Source organism: Setaria viridis, chromosome 4 (assembly GCF_005286985.2).
Source record: "Setaria viridis chromosome 4, Setaria_viridis_v4.0, whole genome shotgun sequence".
Taxonomy (NCBI): domain Eukaryota; kingdom Viridiplantae; phylum Streptophyta; class Magnoliopsida; order Poales; family Poaceae; genus Setaria; species Setaria viridis.
In genome coordinates, this window is record NC_048266.2 from 18,959,928 (window position 1) to 18,987,201 (window position 27,274).

General features: G+C 43.2%; 1 pseudogene; it reads left to right on the forward strand.

Moving 5' to 3' along the window:
* Nucleotides 1–1,620: 1,620 nt before the first annotated feature.
* LOC117853507 (cytochrome P450 709B2-like) lies at nt 1,621–26,938 on the forward strand (annotated as a pseudogene).
* The last annotated feature ends 336 nt before the right edge of the window (nt 26,939–27,274 follow it).

The following is a 27,274-nucleotide window of genomic DNA, read 5'->3' on the forward strand; positions in this document are numbered from 1 at the left end:
TGCCCCGGGTGCCAACAACAACCGGGACAAAAGGCCCCCCCTTTTATCCCGGTTGCACACTGTAACCGGGATAGAAGGGTAGTTTTCGATTCCCGACGGGAACATACCCTTTTATCCTGGTTGCAAACTGGAACCGGGATAAAAGGGGGTGCCTTTTATCCCGGTCGCTGTTGGCACCTGGGACAAAAGGTACCTTTAGTCCCGGGATAAAAGGTGCGGGGGATAAAAGTAACTATAGTCTCTTCTACCCCTCCCCCCACACTAGTTACACTTGGGCAAATTTTCACCACCGCCAAGATCCACGCCTGTCAGCCTGCTCCGTCGCCGCCTGTCTGCCTCCCTCGCCGGCCGCTGTCCTGGCTGCCGTCATCCGGCCACCTCGCCCGCGCCCAGACCGCCGCCTCCTCTGTCGCCCCGACCCGCCTCCTCCTCCGTCGCGCCTCCTCGAGCTCGTCGCCGCCGCCTTCGTCGCGCCGCCTCATCGCCGCCTCCGTCCCCGTCGTCGCCGCCGGCCTCCGCCCTCGTCACCGCCTCCGTCCCCATCGTCACTGCTGGCCTCCGCGCTCGTCGCCACCATCTCCTCCGTCACTACGACCTCCTCCGTCACCCCAGCTCGTCGCCTCCTCCGTCACGCCCCCTCGAGCTCGTCGCTGCCACCTCCGTCGCGCCGCCTCGTTGCCGCCTCCGTCCCTATCGTCGTCGCTGCCAACCTCCACCCCTTGTCGCCGCGGCCACCTCGCTTCGTCCTCGCCTCCGCCGGCGTCCGCCGCCCCGGCTGCTGCTGTCCCGCCACCCCGGCCGCCATACGGCCTCCTGCCCAGTCGCCACCGCCTAACCCCTCTGGCCCTGGCGCCGGGAACGTACAACCCTTACTCAGCAAGGGCCTTTTTTATTTTTTAGTTAGAAAATCAATAGATATTAGTAGAAAATCAGTAATTAGTAAAAAATCAATAGGAAATTAGTTGAAACTCAGTATAATTAGTAGAAATTTGTATAAATTTGGTAGAAGTTCTTACAAATTACTTGTAATTTGTAGAAATTTAGTAGAAATACTTAGAACTTAGAAGAAATTTGGTAGAAATTCTTAAAATTAGTAGGAATTATTAGAATTTTTTTAGAAATTCCAATAAATTAGTAGAAATTTGTATATACACTTGAAAGGTAGAAATTAGTAGAAATTTGTATAAACATTCCGGACTTGGTGGCATTCATGTTATTCTATGATTTCATGTATATACCTTTACGTACATGTTACTAAGGTGATTTCATGTAAGTTTCATTCCGTGTGAGTTGCCTATTTCATGGTTGTTTTATGATTCATGACTGTCATGTATGGTTTCATGTGTACGTTTCAATCAATTTGTTTTTTTCCATGGTTGTTCTATGATTTCATGTATATACCGTAACGTACTTGTAACTACGATTTCATGTGTGTTTAAAGTAGTTGACATGGTAGACGATGAGACCGCAAGGTATCTAATGGAGCGGATTATTGCTGGTGATGGTAGTGGCTCCAACCTTCCCATATCGTACACCGATGAAGAGGGTACCCAGGAGGACATGTTCCTCAACATGTCCGGCTATGGCAATGAAGAGCCTGAGCCCTAGCAAAATCTTGCCATGGCGGAAGGTTCCGGTGATGGCATTGAAGAGCCTGAGCCCCAGCAAAACCTTACCATGACGGAAGGTTCCGGTGAGGTATATATAATTTCCATTATTTTACCCCATATGTAATGTCTTTGTCGTTATTACTATGTACTAATTAATGAATCTTGAACTATTAGCCCTTTGGATTGACAAAATATAAGAAGCCCTGAGGTCATACAAGGGTGATGGATGGGAGGCTTGTCATCATGGAAGTCACAGAAGAGGGCAGGCCAATTGCTCCTGAAAAGTAGCAAAGAAGTATGTGAGTCAGATCGGGGCAATCGTAAGGGACAACGTGCCCATCAGCATTAGGGAATGGAAGGGCAAAAGCACTAATCCATATGCGCTCCCGGATACACAAAAGAATATGCTGTGGGAAGACTTCAAGAGACATTTCACATTTCCCGAAGGATATATTGAAAAGGATGTGGAAGCGTGGATGCTGAAGAAGATGGCTACACAATTCCAGACATTCAAAAAGATGCTAGATGCCAACTACCTTAAGAAGGGCCGAACTCCAGATTTCGATGTGTAGCCAAAGTTGAGGGACCACTGAGAGGCATTTGTCGAATAAAAGAGGAGTGAAGATGGTGTGAAAAAGATCCAGACCAACACTACAAATGCTAGTCAGAAGGAGTACCATCATCGTCTAGGACGAGGTGGTTATGGCACAACAATTCCCAGATGGAAGAAGATGGAACAAGACCTGATCGATCGGGGTATTGTACCAGCAACTATCGAATGGCCCAAACGATCGAAAAATTGGTATTACGCTCATGGAGGCTTCCTGAGCTAAGAGGATGGGATGTTGATATTCAATGAGACAATGCGTCAGAAGGCTGAAAGGCTTATCAAGAACATTGAAGATTTTTAGGCTGGGAAGTTGAAGGTGGACCAAGAGAATGATGAGCTCACATTGGCCCTCGGGAATCCCGAGCACCTAGGACGTTGTCGAGGGTTTGGGGTCATTCCGCGGAAGTTTGCTTTCTGAGGCGACAGCGCATCGTACAAAAGACGCAAACGAAGAAAGGAACAAATCGAGGAGAGCTGGCGGCAGATGCTAGAATCCAAAGTGCATTCACAAGAAGTAATAATGTTGGAGGAAATCAATCGTCGAGTGGCCCATGCAGTTGCGGAGTTGGCCCAATCTAGAGCATTGCCAGATCCAAACTTCGCCAGCCCTTCTCAACGCCTCTTGAGCAGTTCTGCTTCTACAGGGCTCCCCGATGCGCAGACGCCAAGATTACCTGTGGATGAGCAATGGTTCCCTATGGATGCCATCACGCAATGCACCTCATGTGAGCTGCATACACCGGTTGGCAACCTCACTATTAAGGTATACTTATACATAATATTTATGCAATCTTCTTAATTGATCCACGCGTCAGGACAGAGCTTAATAACTTGTTTACTTCTATTATATGTACAAGTGGCGTACGGGAGTGCCTTACCAATCCTGGTAGGGCAAACAAGCCATGGCATGGAGATTCCACCTAGCTACACCAGCGTCAGCCTAGAGCAGATCGCTGATAGCCAATATGAAGACCTAGAGCTCAACCTCCCGTGAGGCATCGGGGAAAGGACACTAGGAGATGCGCTTCACAGGATCATTCTATGGTGCAAACGCTACATCATCATCCCTGGCACGGAAGCACCTCCTCAGAGCTCAAGACCGCTCCCCGGAGATCCCCAGCAGCAACCATCTCCTCAAAGCTCAAGACCGTCATCTCCAGCACAACCTGCTCCAGGACCGTCGCTTCCTGCTCGATCAAGGTCTCCATCTCCACCAAATCCTGGTGGTGGGAGTGATGACAACAATAACAACACTTCTCCTTGATCACCATTGCCGGGACTAAGCGCAGCCCCGAGGAAGGAACCTGCAGCACCACTTAAGAAGTCGCGACCACCACCTCCCAAGCTAAGACAGAGAAAGAATAAAAGAAAGGAGCCTGAAGTGACTCATAAGGAACGCTGGGAGGCAATGACTCATGCGGTGGGCTGAAATTCAAGCAGAGGCTAGTGAGTGGTTCAAGAAACAAGCCAAAGAAAAAAAAAAGGAAGGGAGATGGAGCCACCGCCAGTAAATCGAAGAGAATTAAATTTTTTTATTAGGATGGAAGAAGGAGCGAAGAAGAGGATAGCACTACTATCGAACTACGAACGGGCGTTAGTCAAGGCTGATGAGAGGGACAAAAGGAAAGAAAAGTCATCTTCCAGTGGTGCTGTCCCCGAAAAAGATGCTGAAAAGATAGTAGCAATGCCCTTGGATCAACAATCACAAGTATTGAAATTCATGGAAGAAACAGGTATGGGACTTGATGAATGTCTAGGGCAAGTTGAGCCACCAGCTGCACTGCTAGTTGAATCAAAATGGACCTTTGAGCTAGGCAAGTCTCTAGTAAGGCCTGAGTTGGTATGGAAGCTATCAACAATAATATACAAATTTCATCAATGGTACATGAAGGTGTCCGCCGACTCGAGGGAGATGTTCGGCTTTAAGGTAAAACCGATAGATTTTTACGGCGAAGGCGAGAGAGTTCTGTGGCTAGAATTCAAGGATATATACAAAGTATACCATCATGATGCCCTGGACGTCTCTCTGATCAGAGCCTGGGTTTTGTAAGTGTCCATTTATCTACATGTAAATTTTGGATCATATCATTATTTTTTTTGCGTGCGTCACCATACTAATTTTATCTTCCATTTTATGTAGGATGCTAATTCAGACGTGCTGACAAGAAGCGTACCTCCATATTAGCTTCATGGATCCATCCGTAGTTAACCAAAAACAGATACAGGTATCGCCGAAAAAATCTTGGTCGAAGTATACAATTTTCTAGACAAACAAACATTCAAGTATTTCATACTACTTCCATACAACTTCAAGTAAGTGTGTGTATACCGTCTACTTTTGTTTTCTTTTTCCTTACCTGATTAATGTTGGTTAGCTCTAATATGTATGAACATTTACGTATGCAGCTTCCACTGGATCCTCATTATAATTGAGCCTGAAAGAAGCTATGTCACTGTCTTCGATTCGTTGAGGAAAGATCCGTGGAGTACCGAGACATGCAAGACATGCTAGGCTTGTAATAATTCTGGACCTTTATCTGTATGCAAAAGTTTGTTTCCTAAATTTTATCCCGGTTACACTATATCATTCGTTATTTTAATCCGCAGCGCATAGAGACAATTCATGACGACACACAAAGGTCCATTCAAAGAAAAACTTACATGGAATACAAACTTCCCAGTACGTATGAAGTCTGCACAGTTTGTACATTGTATAACACAAATATTTCATAACTTATTTTTTCCCCACGATAGGAACCCATAAATAATCTATGTGGCTACTACATCTGTGAGCACATGCACAGTTTTGTGAGACCCAAAGGACTAAAGATGACACCGCACAACTTTAAAGTACGTAAAATAAAACTATTAATAGTTAATTATTTTCTAGCTCCTTATATTTAATTGTTCGTGTAACATTCACATATTTCCAAATTATAGATGTTAAATATTCTACAACGACTCTTGAAGAAGGAAAGAGTACTGGCAGTATGTGAAGGTCTCATTGGATTCCTGATAGACGAGGTAGTAAATCCACAAGAAGAATTTTATTACGATGGACGAAATTTAGACGCTTCGAGCAACACCTCGACGGGAATATTGTAGATATATAGTTTGATTTGTATATATAATACGCTAAGATCGATTTGTATAGTATGCTAAGAATTGTATATATAGTAATTGTATAATTACTAGTTTCATTCGTTTAAATACATTTCATTATAAAAAAAGTCTCAACTGCTAAAAGGGTCGGAGTACGTACGTGATGCATGAAACTACAGGCGCCATGCAGGCGCCTGCATGGCGCAGGCCTGCAGGACTTTAGTCCCGGTTGGGTCTAAAGGGGCATCCTGTCCCGCACCTGGCGTGGTTGGCCCTTTGTGGTAAAACCAACCGGGACTAAAGGGTGGCTTTACTCCCGGTTGAAGGACCCAGGACTAAAGACCTCCTTTTGTCTCGATTGGTTTATCCCTGATGGATTTTCGAGAGATTTGCACCCTACCAACTGGGATTAATACCGAGTTCTCTACTAGTGAATTTATCTTTTCTTTTTCCTTACACGTGTTGTATATTAGTTCTCACCTTGACCTATATTAAGAACGTTTCAAGTTAAAGTTTTGTGGATATTTGCTTATGTTGGGCGTGTTATGAAACCCATAAACTAGTGGGCTTATACTGTATTTACACCCTTAAGCTGAAGGGTTCATCCTGAAGGTGAATGGTTCATCCTAAAGCTAAAGGGTTATCTTCTATATAAGTAGCCCATGTATGAACTCAGTGTTTCTCACATACACAAAGGGTCATCTTATTTCTATATAAGTAACACATGTCTCTTGTGTGATAATGTTCTAGTGTATTTGGAAGAGGGAAACGGGACCTATCTACAATTTTTTCACGCCTGGTTCTTGGATGAGATTTGGGTTTCTGCACAGTTTTCTTTATTTCAACAATAATAATTAGAAAGCTTTCTCATTATTTGTGCGGCAGATGTATGTAGATATCTGTTCCTGTACTGGTTCGGGTCGACGCCAAACCTATGCGCGGCCGACCTCGGCATGGCGAAGCAGGTGCTCTCGGAGCGGACGGGGATGTTCCCCAAGTACCTGACGCACGGGAACTTGGTCCGGTTGCTGGGCACGGGGCTGGTGCTGGCGAACGGCGACGGGTGGAAGCGGCATAGGAAGGTCCTGCAACCGGCCTTCAACATGGACAAGCTCAAGTTACAAACGTAACCTCAAATGGATGCAGGGAGTATTGCTGACTCGACTGTTGATCGCTTGGAACATATCATTTATTGGTCTGAATCAGATGATGACGGCCTCCATGACCGATTGTGCTCTGTCGATGGTCTGGGTGGGAAGCGCTTTTGGCAAGTCATGGAGGAGACAGCCGCGGAGTGGAGATCGAACTGAGCAGCCAGTTTGTTGAGGTTGCGGCAAACATCATATCTCACACTGCTTTCGGGACAAGCTATAAAGAGGGGAAACAAGTCTTCCTGGCACTCAAGGACCTCCAACTGATTGCATTCTCAACCCTTCTCAGTGTCCAGATTCCAGGGTTAAGGTAAAGAAAATGGGTATCATTTAGTTCTGCACATTCTAATACTTTTTTATTTTTAACTCTTTTTTAAGATATTTTTAAAAATAACCTCTCCTCTACTTTATTTGCACGATGTGACCCTTTTGATTTGGAAAATTCGTAAGGAAATAATGGCAGTTACGTTTCAATTAAGTTACACGGTCTAGATCTTGAACCCAAATTAAACGACGAGCACTGTATTTTCTATTGGCCCCAGCCAACTAAACGAAAATTTAACTTGATGAGAAGGGAACAGCATACACAGTACACTGAAATAGGGATCACGAACAGATTGCAATATTTTGTTTGTAAGTTTCACTAATTTATGGTATTATAACTACACCATTCTCCCAGATATGTTCCGACCGCAAACAACCGAAGAACTTGGAAACTCGACAAGAAGGTGAGAAGCTTGCTCATGCCGATCATAAGGAATAGGGTTGCCTCCAAGGATACCGTAGGCTTCGGAGAGGATCTCCTAGGACTCATGCTTGAGGCTTGTGCTCCTGAGTGCGGCAGCAATAATGAGCTGCTGAGCATGGATGAGATCATGGACGAACGAATGCAAGACCTTCTTTCTAGCAGGGCAGGAGACTACCTCGCAGCTGCTCACCTGGATCATGTTCCTGCTGAGTACACACCCGGGCTGGCAGGAGAAGCTCAGGGAGGAGGTGCTCAGGGAGTGCGGCAGGGATCAGCCACCCATTCATCAGATGCTCACCAAGCTGAAGCTGGCAAGTGTCTTGAGGCACCCTGTTTCCCACATATTTTCATTCCTCCTACATTACAAAGTGCACTTACAATCCAATCTGCAGGTAAACATGTTCCTTCTGGAGACTCTGAGGCTTTACAGCCCTGTCCCACTCATCCGTAGGAGAACAACAACACAGGTTGTGCTCGGAAACATCACCGTGCCTGAAGACACGATCCTGACAATACCGATTGCGATGATGCACCGCGACAAGGAAGTACGGGGTGAGCATGCTGGCAAGTTCAACCCGTTGAGGTTCGAAGGTAGTGCCGTCATCGAGAAGGCAAATATGAATCACCTCGCACTAGGCCACAAAAGATATGTGCTAGCGGCTAAAAGGGGTCTGTGCTAATAGGTCGAGCATCCGCCAGCAACCTTGAGCCAGCACAAATAGTGTCTGCGCTGGCGGGTGGTTATGCTACCTGCTAGAAATATGTATTTTTCCATTATATATATTATTCAAGTGATTTATTTATAATTTCTATTTCCCATAACTTATTTATAATTTCTATTTCCCGCCAGCTGTTAGCCGTTAAATTGAAATATATATCTTCAACCACATAACAACAAACTTGAATAATAAATAATTCACATCATTCAAAATTGAATCGTACATAATATATAATTCATATTATTCAACAAACTTGAATAATAAATAATTCACATCATTCAACATTTGGAATAGAGCTATTCTTTGCCACGCTAATATTAAAACTACTACACCTATCAACGAAGATCTTTGCATTCGTCCACCATCAACATACCATCTTTATCAAAGAATATTCCATCCTCATGACAAATCTCACGTTGGATGAACCTCACCATATCCCTTCAAATGTTGTCGATGTGACCATCTTCGAGCGTCGCATTATGAGTCTCGATCCTAGACATCTGCAGGTATACAGTAAATGAAGATTAGGATGAATTTATGCATATCAACAACAAACTTTTCCTTTCACAACATATACATATTTATAACCCATGAAAATTGCAAACCATAAATATTTAAACACCACATTTATTATTACATTTTCTTCGGCATTGTTTTTATTTATCAATTAATTATATTTGAATGAAAAAATACAACCGTGTGGCCCCGGGTAGAGGAAGAGGTCCTTCGGCGTGGGGGAGGGCCGGCGGCGCCACAGCAGCCTCGGGGAGGGCCGGCACCGGCGGAGGGTTGGCGGCAGCGCGGCGGCCTCGGGTAGGAGCGGCGCACCGGCGGTCGGGGAGGAGGCTCGGCTCAGGGAGGAGCGGCAGCACAGCATCACGGAGTGGCGGGGAAGAGGGAGGCACAACGGCGTCGGGCGTCGGGTCGGGGAGTACCGGAGGCCGGGGGAGGGCCGGCGGGTGGAGAGGGGGGCGCAGCCGGTGGCAACGGTGTCAAGGGGCGTTGGGGGGGGGGGGGCAGCCGGGTGAAAGTGCATCTAGGCTCCTAAGTGGGTTTTGGTGAATTGAATGATAAAATGATTAAAGGAGTAATTTGTTGGCTTAAGGTTGTGAGCAGGGTCTTATTCTCATATTTATGATGTCATATTGTCTGATGAGTTGAATATGTCTTATATAGTCACAATAAAGAAAAGCAAGCAAGTATGTGATCCCATGGTGAAATTATATGATTAATGACAAGCAAGGGCGAAGTAAAACTTCATGTGCATATTTTATGCTTGATGTATAAGTCTCCAAATCATGTGATAGCTTAATTGACAAGTAAAGGGATCATAAAGAAAAGAATAGTGATATTCACAAATGGATATTGCAAGATTTCATGTGCATATGATGAAAAGACACGAGCTTATGTGTTACATATTGGTCTTGTTATTGGAAGCTTGCAATTCATGAGATATTCTTTATCAATCAAGAATGAGCATTTGAAGAGGATTTCAAATGAGATTTCATTGTTGATGTCAAAGCAAAGCTAAACTCAAAGTGACAATAACAGGTGAAGAAATCAATCGAGATATTAGAGCGAGAGACTAAGCAAGCTTTGGACAAGCGACGGCTTGGACTATGTGCATTTTGCTAAGGTGAAGTGGCTAGTACCTGGAGGGTTTTGAAGTATCATATCTAAGCCTTACCGAGAGAAGCAATACAATACATCTAATCTAGTGTGATTGGTAAAATGGAGTGACTTAATGATTCAAGTATATCTTATCATGAACAATGGAAAAATCTTAAGTCACTATCTCAAGTTGGATGTGCTCAAGATGATAGCTATGTTGAGAGCCCTCAAATGACTATTGTTCAAAGTATAGCATGGATGAAGACTTATAAGCTCAAGTGGATGCTATAGTGTTTATATTTATTCTAGAGTATAGGTATGTCGTACTATCAAGAGGGATGCAACATTAGCTAATTGACAACACCAAAAGTGCTCCTAATTGACCTATGTGAAATTGGCCTTGAGAAAACTCTTAAGTGAGCTAACTATCCCAGCTCAAGCAACAATAATTGTTTCAACTAGTAGGTAAACCGAAAGTGAGTGTTTGAGACTTTTGGGGCTAACTTAACCAAACCGATCTAACTAGTTTGGCAGACTAGTCTAACCGATCTGGGGTTTAGTGAGCAAATAGCTAACTCAGCCAAACTAGCCTGATCGGTTTGGTAGACCGGTCTGAACAGTCCAATGGCAACGACTAGTTTTTTCAAACTAGACCGGTCTGACCAGTTTGATCAGCTCCAACGGCTAGTTTCTGGTTTGTGGGGTTATATATACCCCTTGCCCCCTCCTTGGTGGGTTGCTGGTTACACACGACTTGGACACCATCTAGTGACCAGAACAGCTCTCCTCAACCTCTCTTTGTGAGACTTTGAATGATTCTTGAGAAATGTTTGTGTTGGGTTGAGAGAGTGATCTTGTGTGAGCATTAGTGAGCTGAAAAGAGCAATCCATAGCTTGAGCACTTGTGGTTCGCTTTAAGAAAGAATTTGAAGCATTTGTCACTCTTGGAAGTGTGACTCCTAGACGGCTAGGCATCGTCAGATAGCTCCCAAGGTGTGGTGAGCAGCAGCAAGTTTGTGAGGGTTGTGATCTTGCCTCTGCAAGGAAAAAGATCATCTAGTGGAGATGAGAAAAGTGGTTGAAAGAGACCCGGCTTGTTGGAAGGGAGTTGAAATAGACTTGTATTCCAATAGGCTCCTTAATGGAGATGTAGGATTCATTGCGGATAATTTGAACTTTGGATAAATAAATCTTCGTGTCTTCATTTTGGTTTGCTTCACTTGTTGATTTATAGCAATTTACTCGCGCTTCTGCTTCAATCTACTTGGCTGCTTGTGTCATGTGTGCAGGGACTATTTTTCCCTGTTGGAAATCATCTACGGAAGCCATTCTCCAAGTTTGGTAGGTGCTAGAAGTCATGGAGGGACTCGAGCAACACTTATGTGCCACCCTACCTAGATTGGTCTGGTGAACCGGTCTGACCAGTTTGGCCTGGGCAATACTGTTGAGTGGGTTGAAGTTTTATAAATTGGTCATCTCGCCTATTCAGCCTCCCTCTAGGTGACATCTCGGTCCTTTCAATTGGTATCAGAGTTTGGACTCACATTCAAGCTTAACCGCCATGAGAAAAGATGTCGACAATATGTGAGGTATCATGTAAGCCATTCGCGTATGATGGCTCAAACTACGCTTCTTGGTCTGCTCATATACTCAATGCATTTAGGACCATAGGTCCATTTGTTGAGCAAATTTTAGTTGCTAGTATTGTTCCTCTGAATTCTAACATTGACCATATTGATTGGTCCAATATCACTCAAGAGGAATTAGATTGCACGCAACTTAATGCTAGTGTTACTAACTTCTTGCGTAGCACTCTTTGTGAAGATATTCAGGATATCATCTTTGACATAAAAGATGTTTGTAATGATGCACATCTCATTTGGGCATTTCTCATGGAGACATATGCAACGCACGAATGTGATGATGAAGAGCAAGCAGAGGAGAAGTCACTTGAGGAGTGCTCTACATCACCGGAAATTCGCACTGATCCTCAAGTGTCCCTTCTCATTGAAGAAGAAGGTCAAAGAAGTCAAGACATGGTTCCTCTGCAGGAACTGGTCAGACCGGTCCAAGTAGAGCAACTGGCTCCATGTGTGACATGGGTGTTTGTCAAGATTCAAGCCAAGCTTCATCTCTTCCAGAATCCACTCCATCAAATGATGAAGTTGACTTGTGCTTGATGGACAAAAAGAAGAAGAAGAAGGCCAAGAAAGGGAAAAGTCAAAAGATTGAGTTGTCAAGTTCTTTGGTTAAAGAACTTGAGCTCCTCAAATCCGATCATGCCTCCTTGGTCTGTAAGTATTATTCATTGGAAAAAGATTATGTATGTGCTACTAAATCTCTACCTTGTGTAGCATCCTTAGAAAAAGCCAATGATATACTCGAAGCTCAACTTGAGAAGCTCACTAGTGAACATATGGCTTTGCAAGCTACTCACAAGGAACTTGAGTGTTCCCATGAGAAGCTTGTGGAATCATATGCTATATTAGATATAGATCATGAGGTTGTTATAACATCGGTAAAATCTATTCAACCTCTCACACACATGCTCATGCTCACACGTCAATATTGATTTATCTTGCACTAAACTTTGTTGTTCTCAAGCAAGCCAATCTAGCATTGAGCATGTATTTGTAGAATCTTGTAATGACATCATTTCTCAAGAAAATGATGAATTCATTTAAGAGGTTGAAAGGTTCAAGAAAGACTTGAGTGAGTTGAAAGGGAAGAGCCAAGTGCAACCTTCTCAAGATAATTGTGAAATCATGGTGAAGAAGCTTGAGAAGGGATCAACCGTCACTTACTCAGCTCCTCAACGACATCTCAAAATCAGCAATAGCAAGATTCAAGAAAAGAACAAATTTGAGCATATCAAATGCTTCAATTGTTCAAAAATAGGGCACTTTGCGTATACATGCCCCACCAAGCTTAAGGGCAAGGAAACTCTCTCCAAGAAGCAAAGAAGTCTTGCCAGGAAGAGGGTATGCTATGGGTGCAATGAGAGGGGACATATTGCTGCTACATGTCCTAGTGCTACAGGTGAGGGTGGCTCTGACCTAGACCGGTTAGACTGGTTCTGGCCAAGGCAGTCTCTTCTCACTGCAGCAAGATGAAGGAAGCCACCTCTTCAACCAACATGCCTAGAAGCAAGCATAGGCAAAAAAAGTAAGAAGATATAGTATCAAACAATAACAAAAATCGTATTTGCTACACTTGCCGACAAAAAGGTTACATAGGTAAGGATTGTCCAAATGGTAACCCTCTCAAGTTAAACCTTGTCCAATACGATTTTAGTAAACTTGGGAATGATAAAGCTGGTACTTGTTCTATAAGAGTGATTTGGTTCACCTCGAACTAGCATAAGAGCCATTTGGATTCCTAAACATCTTGTGGCTAACCTTCATGGACCTAATAAAGTTTGGGTACCAAAGAATGCTTGCTGAGCTTGCAGAGTCGTCGGGATACATTGGACACTTGATTAAAATAAAAGAAATCAAAGATGGATCAAATGACCAAGTGAAAAGCTATGATGTTAAATTCATATAACCAATGTCATCTCGGTAACTAGTGCTTAATGTCATGTCTTAGTCAATCTCAACTTTATGTGAACATTAGTGTGTTACAACTTACAAGCATTGGGCTTGTGAAATTCATGAAAGTGACTTTGACACATTTATGAAATTTATTCTCTCATAGCATATGATGCTTTAAATGGCTCTCTGGGAGGGCATATGTCTTGTTCTCATGCAGAAATCTGTACAATGCTCGGTTCATTAATTCTTGGAGCAAGACATAATCAAGGTTATCAGACTGGCCAGTCCCTGGCTAGGCCGGTCTGACCGGCTTGACTAACCGAACTAACCGGTGGCCCGGAGTAGAGGAGACTAAGCCACCGGAACTTCCGACACAACGCTGGAACTTCTGATAACCACCAGAAATTTCAACAAACTTTTGACAGAGGGTGATCAGGAGATTGGATTTATTTTCATCAGAACTTCCAATGACCATCGAAAGTTTCAGCAACCTTCCGGCATAGGGTGCTTAGGAAGTTGGATTCATTTTCATCGGAACTTCCGACTCTCCATAGGAACTTTTGACAGACTGCTCAAACCTTGGCTATGGTTATGATGACCATGCATTGATGGTAATAAGATCTTTGGCATAATTTCAATTGATAAAATTACCTAGCTATGTGCCTTGACCAAGATTGTGAATAATCTCCTCTATGTCCGTCAATGGATAATGTGCAATAATTAAGAAATTCAAACATCTCTTGCACTAATTGAGGGGGAGCTTATTTCAATACTTGTGTCACTTGTGAAACTAACAATTTCTTCTAGTGATCTTGTAGTCTCATATACTTGTGCACTTTATACTATCTGACCTTTTCATGCTATGGCTAAGAAAAATCCAATAAGAGCTAGCATCGTGGTTAAAATAAAATATGCACAAGAATGGATGGCTAAAGCAAAAGGTACGCTCTCATGTACTCGTATTTCTACCTTTATGCATCTAGGCTATATTCTCATGCTAGTCTGTGCACTTGCATGTAATCATTTCAAGTTATCATCGATGTACCTCTTTTAGATATTTAGTTGATACCGTCCTTATAATTGACCTCGTGTCATGTATTCTCATTTTGTGTAAGGTATGAGATAAATATACTAAATTGACCATTGACTTGAATTGATTGCATGTTCTTTGTGGCATAGGATAGAATTTTGAAAAATTTAACTAGCATGTATAGGAAGTATGATTATTTTGAAAATATTTGGCTCTTGGTCTTTGTGACTTAATTGACCCGCTTGTGACTATTGTTCACCTTGATTGATTGATGGCTAGTCACAAGTGGTGAGTTTTTATCAAGTCCATAAATCATTGTCTATCTCTCACAACTCTCTTGGAAGAATCAAGAAGTGATGATTTATTTGGATTATCAAAAATTCTTCTAAGACATGTCAACTTTGGATCAATATCTATCTCAAATCTTATATCCAATCTTGTGAGAAAGTGTGGGACCAAAATCTCTCAAATTCAACCTTTCTCTAGTTTCCTGGTGGAAACCGGTCTAACCAGCTTCCCTAACCGGTCGCCCCGGGAGTTATCTTTTTACCCCTCCCATGAATGTACAATAGTGAATTCTATCCTCTTTTACCCCTTCACCACCGACAGCCTCTCCTCCTCTCTCCCCCGTGCGCCCCTACACCGGCCTCACTCTTCCCTTGGTGATTTTAAGATTCAACCAAGGATTTGCTCGCCCCTTTGAAGGATTCAAGTCTCCTAAGGCAGCTTAATCAGTTCCCCAACCAGTTATTTGGATTCCTCTTGAGTTCTTCTCTCCAAAGGTATTCAAATCTTGTTCTTTCCCGATCTATCAACTCCATGAGTCAATTTGAAATTCCTTTGGTGAATCATCTCTTGACAACCCTTAGAAGCTATTCCTAGAGTATCATTCAATTTTGTTGGCTACATTGTTGGGATTCAGATTTTCGGGTTGGATTACCTGGACCGGTCTGACCGGTCAAGTAGACCGATTTGATCGTCTGCACAATCAAACTCTAAATCATGTTTTTCTGGTGTATGTATAACTCATCTGCATAGGAATGCCTCTAGAACCTAAATTTATATATCTTAACTGATCTGGCTGCTAGGATTGACATCTAGAACCATTGGTCCATTTCTGGGTGCAACCGGTCTGACCGGTTTGGCCCAAAAGTGCCCCAATTGTTCTAGTTCATGATTCTTGCATCTATTTATCCATCCAATCTTTATCCTGGTGTCTTATGCACTCTTTGTCATATATTTGTGACCCAAGATCAGTAGTTATGCCTAAGGGACCTCATGTCAAAAGAGTCAAGAAGAGAAGAGAATAGGAGTCGGTTGTCCAAGGAGCAATTCTAGCAAACCTACCAAGATTTAGAGTAGATCCTTGAGGCCGAGATGACAGAAAAGGGCTCCTGTTGATGATGAGATTGAAGAAGTTGAGGAAAGTGAGAAAGAAACAACTAGTGGTCATAGTAAGGAAGAGGAATACATTGTCAAGCACCGCGATGATAGGGAGTCAGCTAGCAGTGATGAGGGAGATGGTGATGGTGATGGCAATGATGGTGGTAAAGGGAATGATGATGATGATGAAGAGGATGATGAGGGAAGCGATGATGGGGATGTGGGTGACATAGCTATGCCAACTACTCGTAGGCCAACATATCCCATTCATAGAGGACCTACGAATTACTTTGGGGATGGGATGACAGAGATAGTGAAGAGAGGATCCCTACAGTGGTCCTAAGAGTGCTCAAGAATACAAATTTTGGACTACTTTTTAGCAGGATTTCTATACCACTGTCATTCTGAAGAAGTCCAAAATCACGCAAGGAATAATGGGTCGATTGGGACTATATGAGTAAGAAAAATGATCCTATCTTCAATGAAATCATAGATGCTTGTGCAAGAAAAATAATAAAATATCTCATGGGTTTCAAGCATAGTTGGAACAAGGAGATCATTGCGCAGTTCTATGCCACTGTCTATTTTGGATATGTTGCAAATGAGAGGGCTATGTTTTGGATGACAAAGGGTGAGAAGCACCATATCATTCATCCCACTTTTGCATCATTGTTCAGAGTTGGAAATGATGATGCTCATCCCAAGCTCCATGATGAAGGTGTTCTTGAGACATCAAAGATGCACTTTATGTATCCCAAGAATAAGAGAGAAAATTGGGGGAAGGTAAAAAGCCTCTACACCTATTATGCTATTCTAAACCGGCTGTTTAGAAAGACCCTCACTCCTAGAGATTGAAATCCCTCTAATGTGACTCTCTTCCAAAGAAACTTGATGGCAGCTTTGAAACTGGATGAGCCTCAATTTAGTATGGGTGACTTTACTTGGCAAGAAATCAAGAATTTATTAGAAACTCCTCAGAAGATTTGCAGCGATAGTCCCTACATCATGTATATGATTAAGAAGGTGACAATGGCAAAATTTCCTAGGGATATGAAGGACAAACCATTGAGACCTCATGTGAGCAAGACTCTTAGAATTCCATCTCCTCCAGTAGAAATAGAACCTGAACAACAAGTATAAGGGGCAGAGGGGTTTGAGCAGTAGCAGTTTCAGCAGCCAGCTGGTTTCCAAGCAGGGACCGGTCTCACTGGTTCCCCTAACCAGTTTGGACCTGGGCAGCACAGCCACTCACAGAGGCAGTACGAGAAGCCCTCCTCTCCCATGAAAAAGTCCATAAAGTTTCTGCTGGGTATGTGCAAGAGTCAAAAGAACATTGAGGTGGAACAGCAGCGACAGTGGAAGGCTAGCAAGAAATAGTGAGATTCAATCAAAATGATGCACAATCACATGAATCTTCAGCCTCCTTGCTCTCCCATTTCTCCATCACCTCCAGAAGTTGAAATCCCATAAGTTGAGGCAAGAATTGAAAAGTACATGACATCCGGGTACTTTGATCAATATGGCAGCAAGTTCTATCCGGATATGGGAGGTTCATCCTCAGCTCCTCCACCTTTTCAAATTCACACAGCAGGAGGATTTGATGCGTTCATCATAGATCAGAGTCTGAGCGCTCATGGAGGTGTCTATCCATGTTATCCGTGATCCGGCTTTGGGCCATTTGCAGGAGCTTTATCTTCAGCAGCAACTAGTGGCAGTATTCCAGGTCATCCATTTGCAGCACCTCCTATGGACACAGCCGAGTATGCAGCACAGGCTATCTTTGGTACTCCTCCTCCTCCTCCTCATCCATCGACCCAGGGTATGTCTGATAGCACTCTTGTTCCTCTCTCTGAAATCACAGTATCAGACTCTAGTTATCTTATGTATCCTATACCTTGGATGCATGAAGGACTTCATTGGCCCGAGGACTTGCCAAAAGAAAGTGGGAATTGACATGAGGATCAGTGACTACAACTACATCTTCTCCAAGCCCTTTTATGGATGCTTAATGACAAAGGAGGAGAAGAAATGGATTAAACCTCTTTAGGACTTAGTTGAGCTAGTCAGTAGTCACCAGTCTGACAAGTCAGAGGGACCGGTCTGGTCAGTTGGCAGAGAGATATTTCTGTAATAATTCAAATTTAATTCCTATGTGGACTTGATAACTTGTAATGTATGCTATTGTGTGTGTAGAACTTATTTATACTCTTAAGTGACTTTGTGATAGCTTGATATGCACGTTATGGTTGATGATTGCTTTGTGTGTATGTTGACTGGGCAAACCGGTTTGACCGGTCTGGCCCTTGACAATAGACACACTTATCTCTTATTGAGTGTTGTTACATGTCATATGCATCACGTATTTTATATTGTTACACACACTTGTTGCACCCCACAGATTCTGAGATATAGAGGAAGCTCCCATGGCATTCATGATTATGTACATTGGGCATATGAGGTCAAATTTTTGAAATTCCACTCAAAGCATATATTAAGGGGGAACTTATGATATATCTGAGAATCTAAAAGTGTTTTATTGATATATTTGTAAGCTTTAATTGGGTTTTCATCAAATCACCAAAAAGGGGGAGATTGAAAGTGCATCTAGGCCCCTAAGTGGGTTTTGGTGAATTGAATGACAAAATGATTAAAGGACTAACTTGTTTGCTTAAGGTTGTGAGAAGGGTCTTATTCTCATATTTATGATGTGATATTGTCTCATGAGTTGAATATGTGTTATATGGCTCACAATCAAGAAATCTGAAGCAAGTATGTGATCCCGTGGTGAAATTATATGACTAATGACAAGCATGGGTGAAGTAAAACTTGGGCATATGTTTTATTCTTGATATATAAGTCTTCAAATCATGTGATAGCTTGATTGACAAGTAAAGGGATCATAAAGAAAAGAATAGTGATATTCACAAATGGATATTGCAAGACTTCATGTGCATATGATCAAAGGACATGAGCTTATGTGTTACATAATGGTCTTGTTATTAGAAGCTTGCAATTCATGAGATATTCTTTATCAATCAAGAATGGGCATTTGAAGAGGATTTCAAATGAGATTTCATTGTTGGTGTCAAAGTAAACCTAAACTCAAAGTGACAAGAATAGGTAAAGAAATCAATCGAGATACTAGAGCGAGGGACTAAAAGCTTTGGACCAGCGACGGCTTGGACTATGTGCGTTTTGCTAAGGTGAAGTGGCTAGTATCAGGGGGTTTCGAAGTATCATATCTAAGCCTTACCGAGGGAAGCAATGAAATACATCTAATCTAGTGTGATTGGTAAAATGGAGTGACTTAATGATGCAAGTATATCTTATCTTGAACAATGGAAAAATCTTAAGTCACTAGCTCAAGATGGATGTGCTCAAGATGATAGCTATGTTGAGAGTCCTCAAATGACTATTGTCCAAAGTATGGCATGGATGAAGATTTACAAGCTCAAAGTGGATGATATAGTGTTTATATTTATTCTTGAGTATAGGTATCTTGTACTATCAAGAGGGATGCAACATTAGTTAATTGACAGCACCAAAAGTGCTCCTAGTTAACCTATGTGAGATTGGCCTTGACAAAATCCTTAAGTGAGCTAATTGTCCCAGATCAAGTAACAATGGTTGTTTCAACAAGTAGGTAAACCGAAAGTGAGTGTCTGACCGGTCTGGGTTTGACCGGTCTAGCAACCGGTCTGACCAGTTTGATCAGCTCCAACGGCTAGTTTCTATTTTGTGAGGTTATATATACCCCTTGGCCCTCTCCTTGGTGGGTTGCTTGTTACACATGACTTTGACACCATCTTGTGATCAGAACAGCTCTCCCCAACCTCTTTGAAAGGATCTTGATGTCGCCTAGAGGGGAGGGGGTGACTAGGTGAATTGACAATTTATTCAAGTTTAAGCCCACTCGAACACTGCAGCTAGGGCTAGCCGATCAGATCGGTCTGCCTAACCAGTCAGACCGGTCAGGAGCTGTGTAGAAAACAAAATGCTGCTCGAGTCCCTCTTCAACTTCTAGCACTAGCAAGGCTTGGAGAGTAGCTTCTGTGGGTAATTTCCTGCTGGATAAAGTACACCCAAGTAGATTGAAGCGGAAGCACAAATATTTTGCTAGAAATTGATGAGTGAGGCAAACCAAAAGGAGACAGAAAGATTTGTTTCTCCGAAGTTCAAATTCACTCCTGTGAATCCTACGTCTCCATTGAGGTGCCTATTAGAATACGAGTCTATTTTAATTCTCTTCCAACAAGCCGGGTCTCTTTCGACCACTTCCCTCATTTCCACTAGTTTGATCTTCTCCTTGCGGAGGCAAGATCATAGCCCTCACAAGCTTGCCGCTGCTCACCACACCTTTGGAGCTAACCAGCGATGCCCAGCCGTCTAGAAGGCACACCTCCAAGAGTAACAAATGCTTCAATGCTTTCTTGACGTCAACCACAAGTGCTTAAGATATGGATTACTCTTCTCAGCTCACAAAATCTCTCAATTGACTTCTCTCTACAACCCAACTTACAAGATCTCACAAGGATCACACAACCTCACAATGAGGGGTTCGGGAGAGCTTTTCTTAGCTATGGCCTAGCTTATAATGGACAAGGAACACTTTTTGGAAGCTCATAACAACAGCCTCCAAATGAGGAGGTCGTGGGGTACAAATACGCCATTGCCCAAAAACTAACCGTTAGGACAAAGTTTTGGAAATTTCCACAAGTTTCTTCAGAAAACTCCGGAACTTCTGAAATATTCCGGAAAAGCTTCCGAAATAATTCGGAGCTCCCAAGTTAGCATCACCTAGAACACCTGGATTGATTAGACCGGTCTGGCTGTGTTAGCCCCAAAACTCTCAACACTCACCCTTGATTGGCCCAAAGAATGAACCAACCATTGTTAGCTGATATGGAACATTTAGCTCACTCAGGGGCTTTTCTCAAGGCCAAACTCTCATAGGTCAACTAAGAGCACTTTTGGTGTTGTCAATTAGCTAATGTTGCATCCCTCTTGATAATACGGCATACCTATAATCAAGAATAAATATAAACACTATATTTTCCACTTGAGCTTGAAAGTCCTCATCCATGCCATAATTTGATCAATAATCATTTTGAGGGCTCTTGACATAGCTATCATCTTGAGCACATCCATCTTGATGACTTAGGATTCTCCTTTGTTCATGTAAGACATACTTGAATCCTTAAGCCACTCCATTTACCAATCAAAATAGATTAGATGCATTGCATTAATTCTCTCCATAAGGCTTGACTTGATGCCTCAAAATTCCCAAGAGATAGCAACTTCACCTTAACATCGTTCATGGCTCAAGTCACCACTTGACCAAACCTTGCTTAGTACCGCAAATCCCTTGCTTGATCTCTTTATGCATTCAAACCATTATGAGTTTAGTTTTGATTTTGACATCAACAATAAGATCCCATTTGAAATCCGCTTTAAATACTTGTTCTTTATTGATAAAGAATCTCTTATGAGTTGCAAACTTCCAATAACAAGACCAATGAATAACTCATGTTCATTTATTATATTCACATGAAGTCTTGTAACTATCCATTTATGAATATTGCTATTCTTTTCTTAGTGATCCCTTTACTTTGTCAAATAAGATATCATATGATTTGTAGAATCATAGTTCAACCATCATAGAACACATCCCCAAGTTTCACTTTGCTCTTGCTTGTCATTGATCTTTTATTTGTATTATAGGATCACACACTTGCTTGCTGTATTTATTGTGAGCCATATGATACTCATTCAACACATAGGTCAATATTACAACATGAGTATAAGAATAGAATCTTGCTCACAATCTTAGGCAAACAAGTTAGTTCTTTAATCGTTTATCATTCAATTCACCAAAATCCACTTAGGGGCCTAGATGCACTTTCACTCTCTTTGTGAGACTTGAGTGATTCTTGAGAAATATTTAAGTTGGGTTGAGAGTGTGATCTTGTGTGAGCATTAGTGAGCTGAAAAGAGCAATCCATAGCTTGAGCACTTGTGGTTCACGTTAAGGAAGCATTTCAAGCATTTGTCACTCTTGGAAGTGTGCCTCCTAGACGGCTAGGCATCGTCAGATAACTCCCAAGGTGTGGTGAGCAGCAGCAAGTTTGTGAGGGCTGTGATCTTGCCTCCGCAAGGAAAAAGATCATCTAGTAGAGATGAGGAAAGTGGTTGAAAGAGACACGACTTGTTGGAAGGGAGTTGAAATAGACTCGTATTCCAATAGGCTCCTTAATGGAGACGTAGGATTCATTGCGGTTAATCTGAACTTCGGATAAATAAATCCTCGTGTCTTCATTTTGGTTTGCTTCACTTGTTGATTTATAGCAATTTACTTGTGCTTCTGCTTCGATCTACTTGTGTGCTTGTGTCTTGTGTGCAGGGACTATTTTCCCTGTTGGAAATCATCTACGGAAGCTACTCTCCAAGTTTGGTAGGTGCTAGAAGTCAAGGAGGGACTTGAGCAGCACTTGTGTGCCATCCTGCTTGGACTGGTCTGACCGGTTTGGCTTGGGCAGTGCTGCTGAGTATCTCGCCTATTTACCCCCCTCTAGGCGACATGTCGGTCTTTTCACCAGGGGAGGGTGTGGCGGAACCTCCCAAATTAACATGACTAAAATGCATATAAGTCGCTTGACACGCGATTATGCACTTTAAGCAAGTCAACTTGGTGGACCGTCAGATTTCATCCGATGAACCACATACACAGGATCGAGAAGCATCGCTCACACGAAGGTGAGTAGCACAGAGATTACAACATTCCATCACATTAACTTAGTTCCACAATTTATTACATCAAAGTTTCTGAAATTAAAAAAAGTTGCAAGGTTCGAAAAGTCAGATAAAACAAGTGGAAGCAAAACGTCGGTACATGATATCACGACGAAGCCGAACATGACATCAAAAATCCCTGCCCTCACCGTCCGAGGAGGGATCCCACTCGACTGTCCAGCCCGGAGGGAGCTGGGTAGACCAAGTGGTGCCAGCAGCCAAACTATTAACATCACCTGAAAAGATTAAGCCACAACAAGGCTGAGCAACTAATACTCAGCAAGACTGACCCGTTGGGTAAATTGTTTTACCAAGACCTAGACATGCAAGGCTTTTCTGGCTCTGGGATTGCTTTGCCAATAGCGTCTACAATCGGTCCTTACTTTCAATATTTTAGCTCAAGTTCTATGTTCTTTAACCAGTCTAGACTAGCAACTTATACTAAGCAAGCATAGTTTCCAAGCAGTTAAAGAACAAGCATCAACTTAATCTCGTTATCATGTTTCATCGTTACTCAGTGTAGAATAGCAATCAAGTAGTCCCAAACTGTGAGAGGCAGACGAATCGATTTGAATTTATTAACCATGCATGGTGAACCTAATCTCACGACATCCACGCACCACGAGGGGTCGCTTCATTTGTCAGCCGTCCCAATCGATCCCTTAGGCACGTGTCAGGGCCAACTGCCTTTGGCATGCAATGCTTCATAATCCCGGCCTCTGCGGTACTATGACCGCACTTGCACCCACATGATGCACCATGGGAATGACGTTCCAAGGATAGCCGGGGGAGTATGCCACGCCCCAGTTCAATCAGGTACTAGGCTTCCCCATCCCATACTAGGTATGAGATTAGTACTTTCAAACACTTGATCAGGAACGCCGACACGTATCGACCTTAGATCAATTTCCTTTAGACAGACGGGGAAACCACCAAGTATCGAACATAAGCCCGAACCCGTCCGTCGTCCTTATAGTTGCAACATAAATAAACATTCAACTCCTATAACTCGCGAGTGATAGGAAATCACTCGACTCTTCCCGGAACCTATTAAGAATTGCAACTACTCAACCTTAGCAACTAGTATTCAAACAAGGTATTAGGTTCATGCATCTACGGTTTCAATCAACTCCTACCAACATAAATGCACAATCATAAGCATAAAAGTAAAACAGGGAATTCATGCACCGGGGCTTGCCTTCAGGAAAAGTTAGCGGGTCCTCGAGGTCTTGATCCGGTTCGGGCTTGCTTTCCAAGTGGTGAAGCTTCGCAGTGGGGTCTTCCTCCGGTGCTGGGTGGAGCTCGTAGGTTCCGTCGGCGAGATTTGCTTCTATACGACATGCACATGCAAGAGTTTAGTTGGACTCGCACGTTTATTCAATGACACAAGGCATGGCTTAAAGACAAGGAGTTGCAACAGCCACATTCACTTTGACGAGGTTCAACTTTCTTGTAACTTCAACGAATGTGGTCGGTTTAAACTTGAGTTCGAGTTAGATGGCGATTGTGTACATATATAGTTTCTTGCAACTTAGAGTTGCATAAAGAGAGTGAAAGGTCGTGTTTGGGTGGTTCAAGTGCATTAAGAGAGTTACTTACTTCTAAATGTTTTTATGTACCTCTTTCAATTTCCAATTATTTATCGTATTAGGATTTGTGCTTTTCTTTTATCCCTTTTAGTTGATTAATGAACCAAAATGACTTCATAGAGAAACAGTAGCTAAGGGCACTAATAAAATTACAGCACCTCACTTAAGCCATCACTAGGTTACTGTAAAATTTTGGGGGCCATTGGATGACTCAAAAAGGAATTACATGCATTTTATTATTAAAGGTAATATGAGCTTAACTTTTTCTATCTTCAAAGTTACAGTGCAACCGAGGGTCAAATTTTACCAATATGTTAAGGGTATGTTACAGGAGCTTTGGTGAATTTTTCATAATTTTTGGAGAAGGATAACTATTTACTCTGTTTTCCGTTTAATTAAACATGCTTAACAAGGAAGGTGTTTTTCTTTCTGATTTGCACAACAACTTATATTTTTACTGCAAACTACACAGCAAAACAAAATTAACCCAACTAGTTTCACATTTTTCTGAGCTCTGGATCAAAACTTACGCAAAAAGGAAGATTTAATCTTAGATTCCCAATTTTATCAGTGACTTAAAGTGCTAGACCAGAGCCCTAACCATATTTCTGAGCTTCTACACATAGAAACACATCACAGAGTTGGTTTTACATTTTTCCCACTTTTCTTCTATTTATTAGGATTTAAAAGGCCTAAACCATGATTAAAAGCATAGGATATTATTTACAACAAGAACATGAGCAAACTTACTTTTCTTAGGAACTAGACAGAGCAAGGATTCCAACAAAAGTGGTTTGGCATTTTTATGATTTTTCTACGATTTACTGGGCATTTACAAAGTTCAACTATATTTCTGCCTATTATTTAAAAGAAAAGCCGTGGTAAACTTGCAAGCTAGCCCCTAGGTCTACAGTTTAACTACGCAGGGGTCCCTGAGTTTTGCGCCCAGGCCCCTGGAAAGAATGGGCGAGACGCAATGTCGTCCCCGGGGCACGCGCAACAAGTGGCCAGAGGGGCGCAGGGGCTCACCTGAGCTCGGTTTGGCGGGGTTGGAGTGACGGAGATGGCCGGCGGGGGTCGGAACGCAGCGGCGGTGCAGGCGGCGTTCCGGCACACTGGCGGCGTCGGGAAGGCCACAGGCTGCTCGGAGACGTGCGTGGAGGGGTGGCGAGGCGGGCGGAGAGGTCATCAGAGTGCGGGGTGGCGCGAAGGTGTGAGCTCCACAGGAGCTTAGCGGCGGCGCAGAGGAGGAAGCAGAGGCGCGGTTGTGGGCAGTGGCAAAGGGTGGTGTTGATGGTGAGGGTGACCCTTTTATAGGGCAGCGGTGGAGCGGAGGGTCGAGGCGGGGCTCTGGTGGAGGGAGGATAAGGCCGGGGAGCGGCGGGTGCGCGGGCGAGGCGGCCATTGTCCAGCGGTGCCATTGGGCAAGGGAGGCGGAGCTCCGGGTGTTCTCCGGCCACGATTGGCCTCGGGCAATGCGTGTCTGAGGCCTCCGGCCTGTCGGGCGGGCGAAGCGGAGGGCCACCGCGGGGGTTGGGCGAGCAGGCGGAGGCGCGGGACGTCGTTGGCGTGGCAGCTTCTTCGGCGGGCAGGCAAAGCGCGGTTGGGCGGAGCAGATACGCGGCAGGGGAAAAGACACGCGCGCGGCCAGCGGTTGGCCAGCCCGGCGTTCGCCCCATCCTGTCGCAGGCGCGGGTTGGGCGCCGTGGCTCTCGCCCTGTCGCTATCTCACTAGTGATAGGGCACCGGCGAGCTGCCGGTATCCGGCGGCCACGCGGCGCGTGGCACGCGGGCGAACATGCCCCGGCGCGCGGGCGTCGAGGCTCCTTCGGGCAGTAAGCCCGACCAGCTTTGGGAGCTCATTACTCAAGATTTTGCAACTCAATTTTCAAAACTCTTTTAAGCAAACTTGTTCAACTCTGAACGTAGTTCAAACTTGGTTTAAGGTGCTTGTTTATATTGTGAAAGGATTTGGAGATATTTCGTACCAAAGTTGGCTAAAAATCTAGAATCCAGACTTAGCCAATTTGGCCGGAGAGGTGGAATTTCAGAGGTTTAGCTATCTTTGACTCGATTTTTGGGTAGCTGCTGAGTTGAATTAGACTTAAGAGTTATTGAAGGAGTTTCTCTCCAAACTGAGGACTTCAACTTCTATTTAGGGTATTTCTTGAGTTTAGTTCAGAAATTTGGAGGAACGCCCTCGCCAAGAGGTGTACTCTGAGCAGTTTTCCAGACTTAGCGTTGTGGTGCTCAGGGGCTGAGTTGACTGTTTTACCCAACTTTGACCAAGATTTTGAACATGTTCTGATTCGATTTGGACCTGGATCAGTGTAACAAAGTTGGAACACACTCAAGGGACTACACCTTTTATTAAGAGCCTGGCTTGAGTTTAGATATTAAATTGTGAGATAACAGCTTGCAAAGTTGGAGGAAATCTTGAATTCCAGGACTTGGGAGGTTTATAGGGTTCTTTAGTACTCCGGTTTTGATTGCTGTTTTTGACTTCCTCCTGATCCGAATTAGTCAAAGTTCCTTTAAAAAAGTTGTTTGAAATTAAAATTTTTACAACTCTTATTTGGGCAGAATTTTAAGTTTGTATATAAAATCTCAAGTTTTATTTTAAACTCCAAAAAGAGCTTCTTAGGGTTAAAATGGTCATTTCACCTCTTTACTTAGTGATTAACCACTGGTTTATATTTAACAGCACTTAATTTAGGTAGAGTTGTTACAGAGGGCCGGCGGGTGGAGAGGGGGGCGCAGCCAGCGGCGGTGCTATGGGAGGACGGTGGTGTCGAGAGGTCTTGGGGAGGGGGCCGCGCTGGCACTCCGGGAGACGAGGAGACGCACGGGAGGTGAGGCGACGGCGGTGGTGAAGAGGGGGGCAACACAAGGTCGTACATTGGGAAGAACTATGCGATGATTGAGGCTAAGGCCGTTTTTGCTGTTATGCTCCAGCGGTTCTCACTATCACTGTCGCCCAAGTACGTCCATGCACCAATAGATGTTTTCATGCTGCGACCTAAGTTTGGGCTCCGTATGATCATCAGACGTGTTGATGTGTAGTATGAAATATGATTAATAAAGTTCATGCTGAACAGAGTAACTCCATTTTAAACTGTAAGTCATTTTGATTTTCTAGCTTCATTAATTTTTCTATAAATCTAGATATAGAGTATATCTAAAGGTATAGAAAAAATTATGAATCTAAAAGAACCAAAACAACATATAATTTGTGATGGGGAAATATTAATTTTTGCTATGCACTTAGACAAAACCCTATATTTAGGTGCATAAGTGCAACTCCAAAAGTTCCCTTAAAATTACCCCAAAATCTTATTTAGGGGAAAAAAGAAAAAAACTCACCTCCAACAGCTCCCCCATCCTTCCCGTAAAAATTTG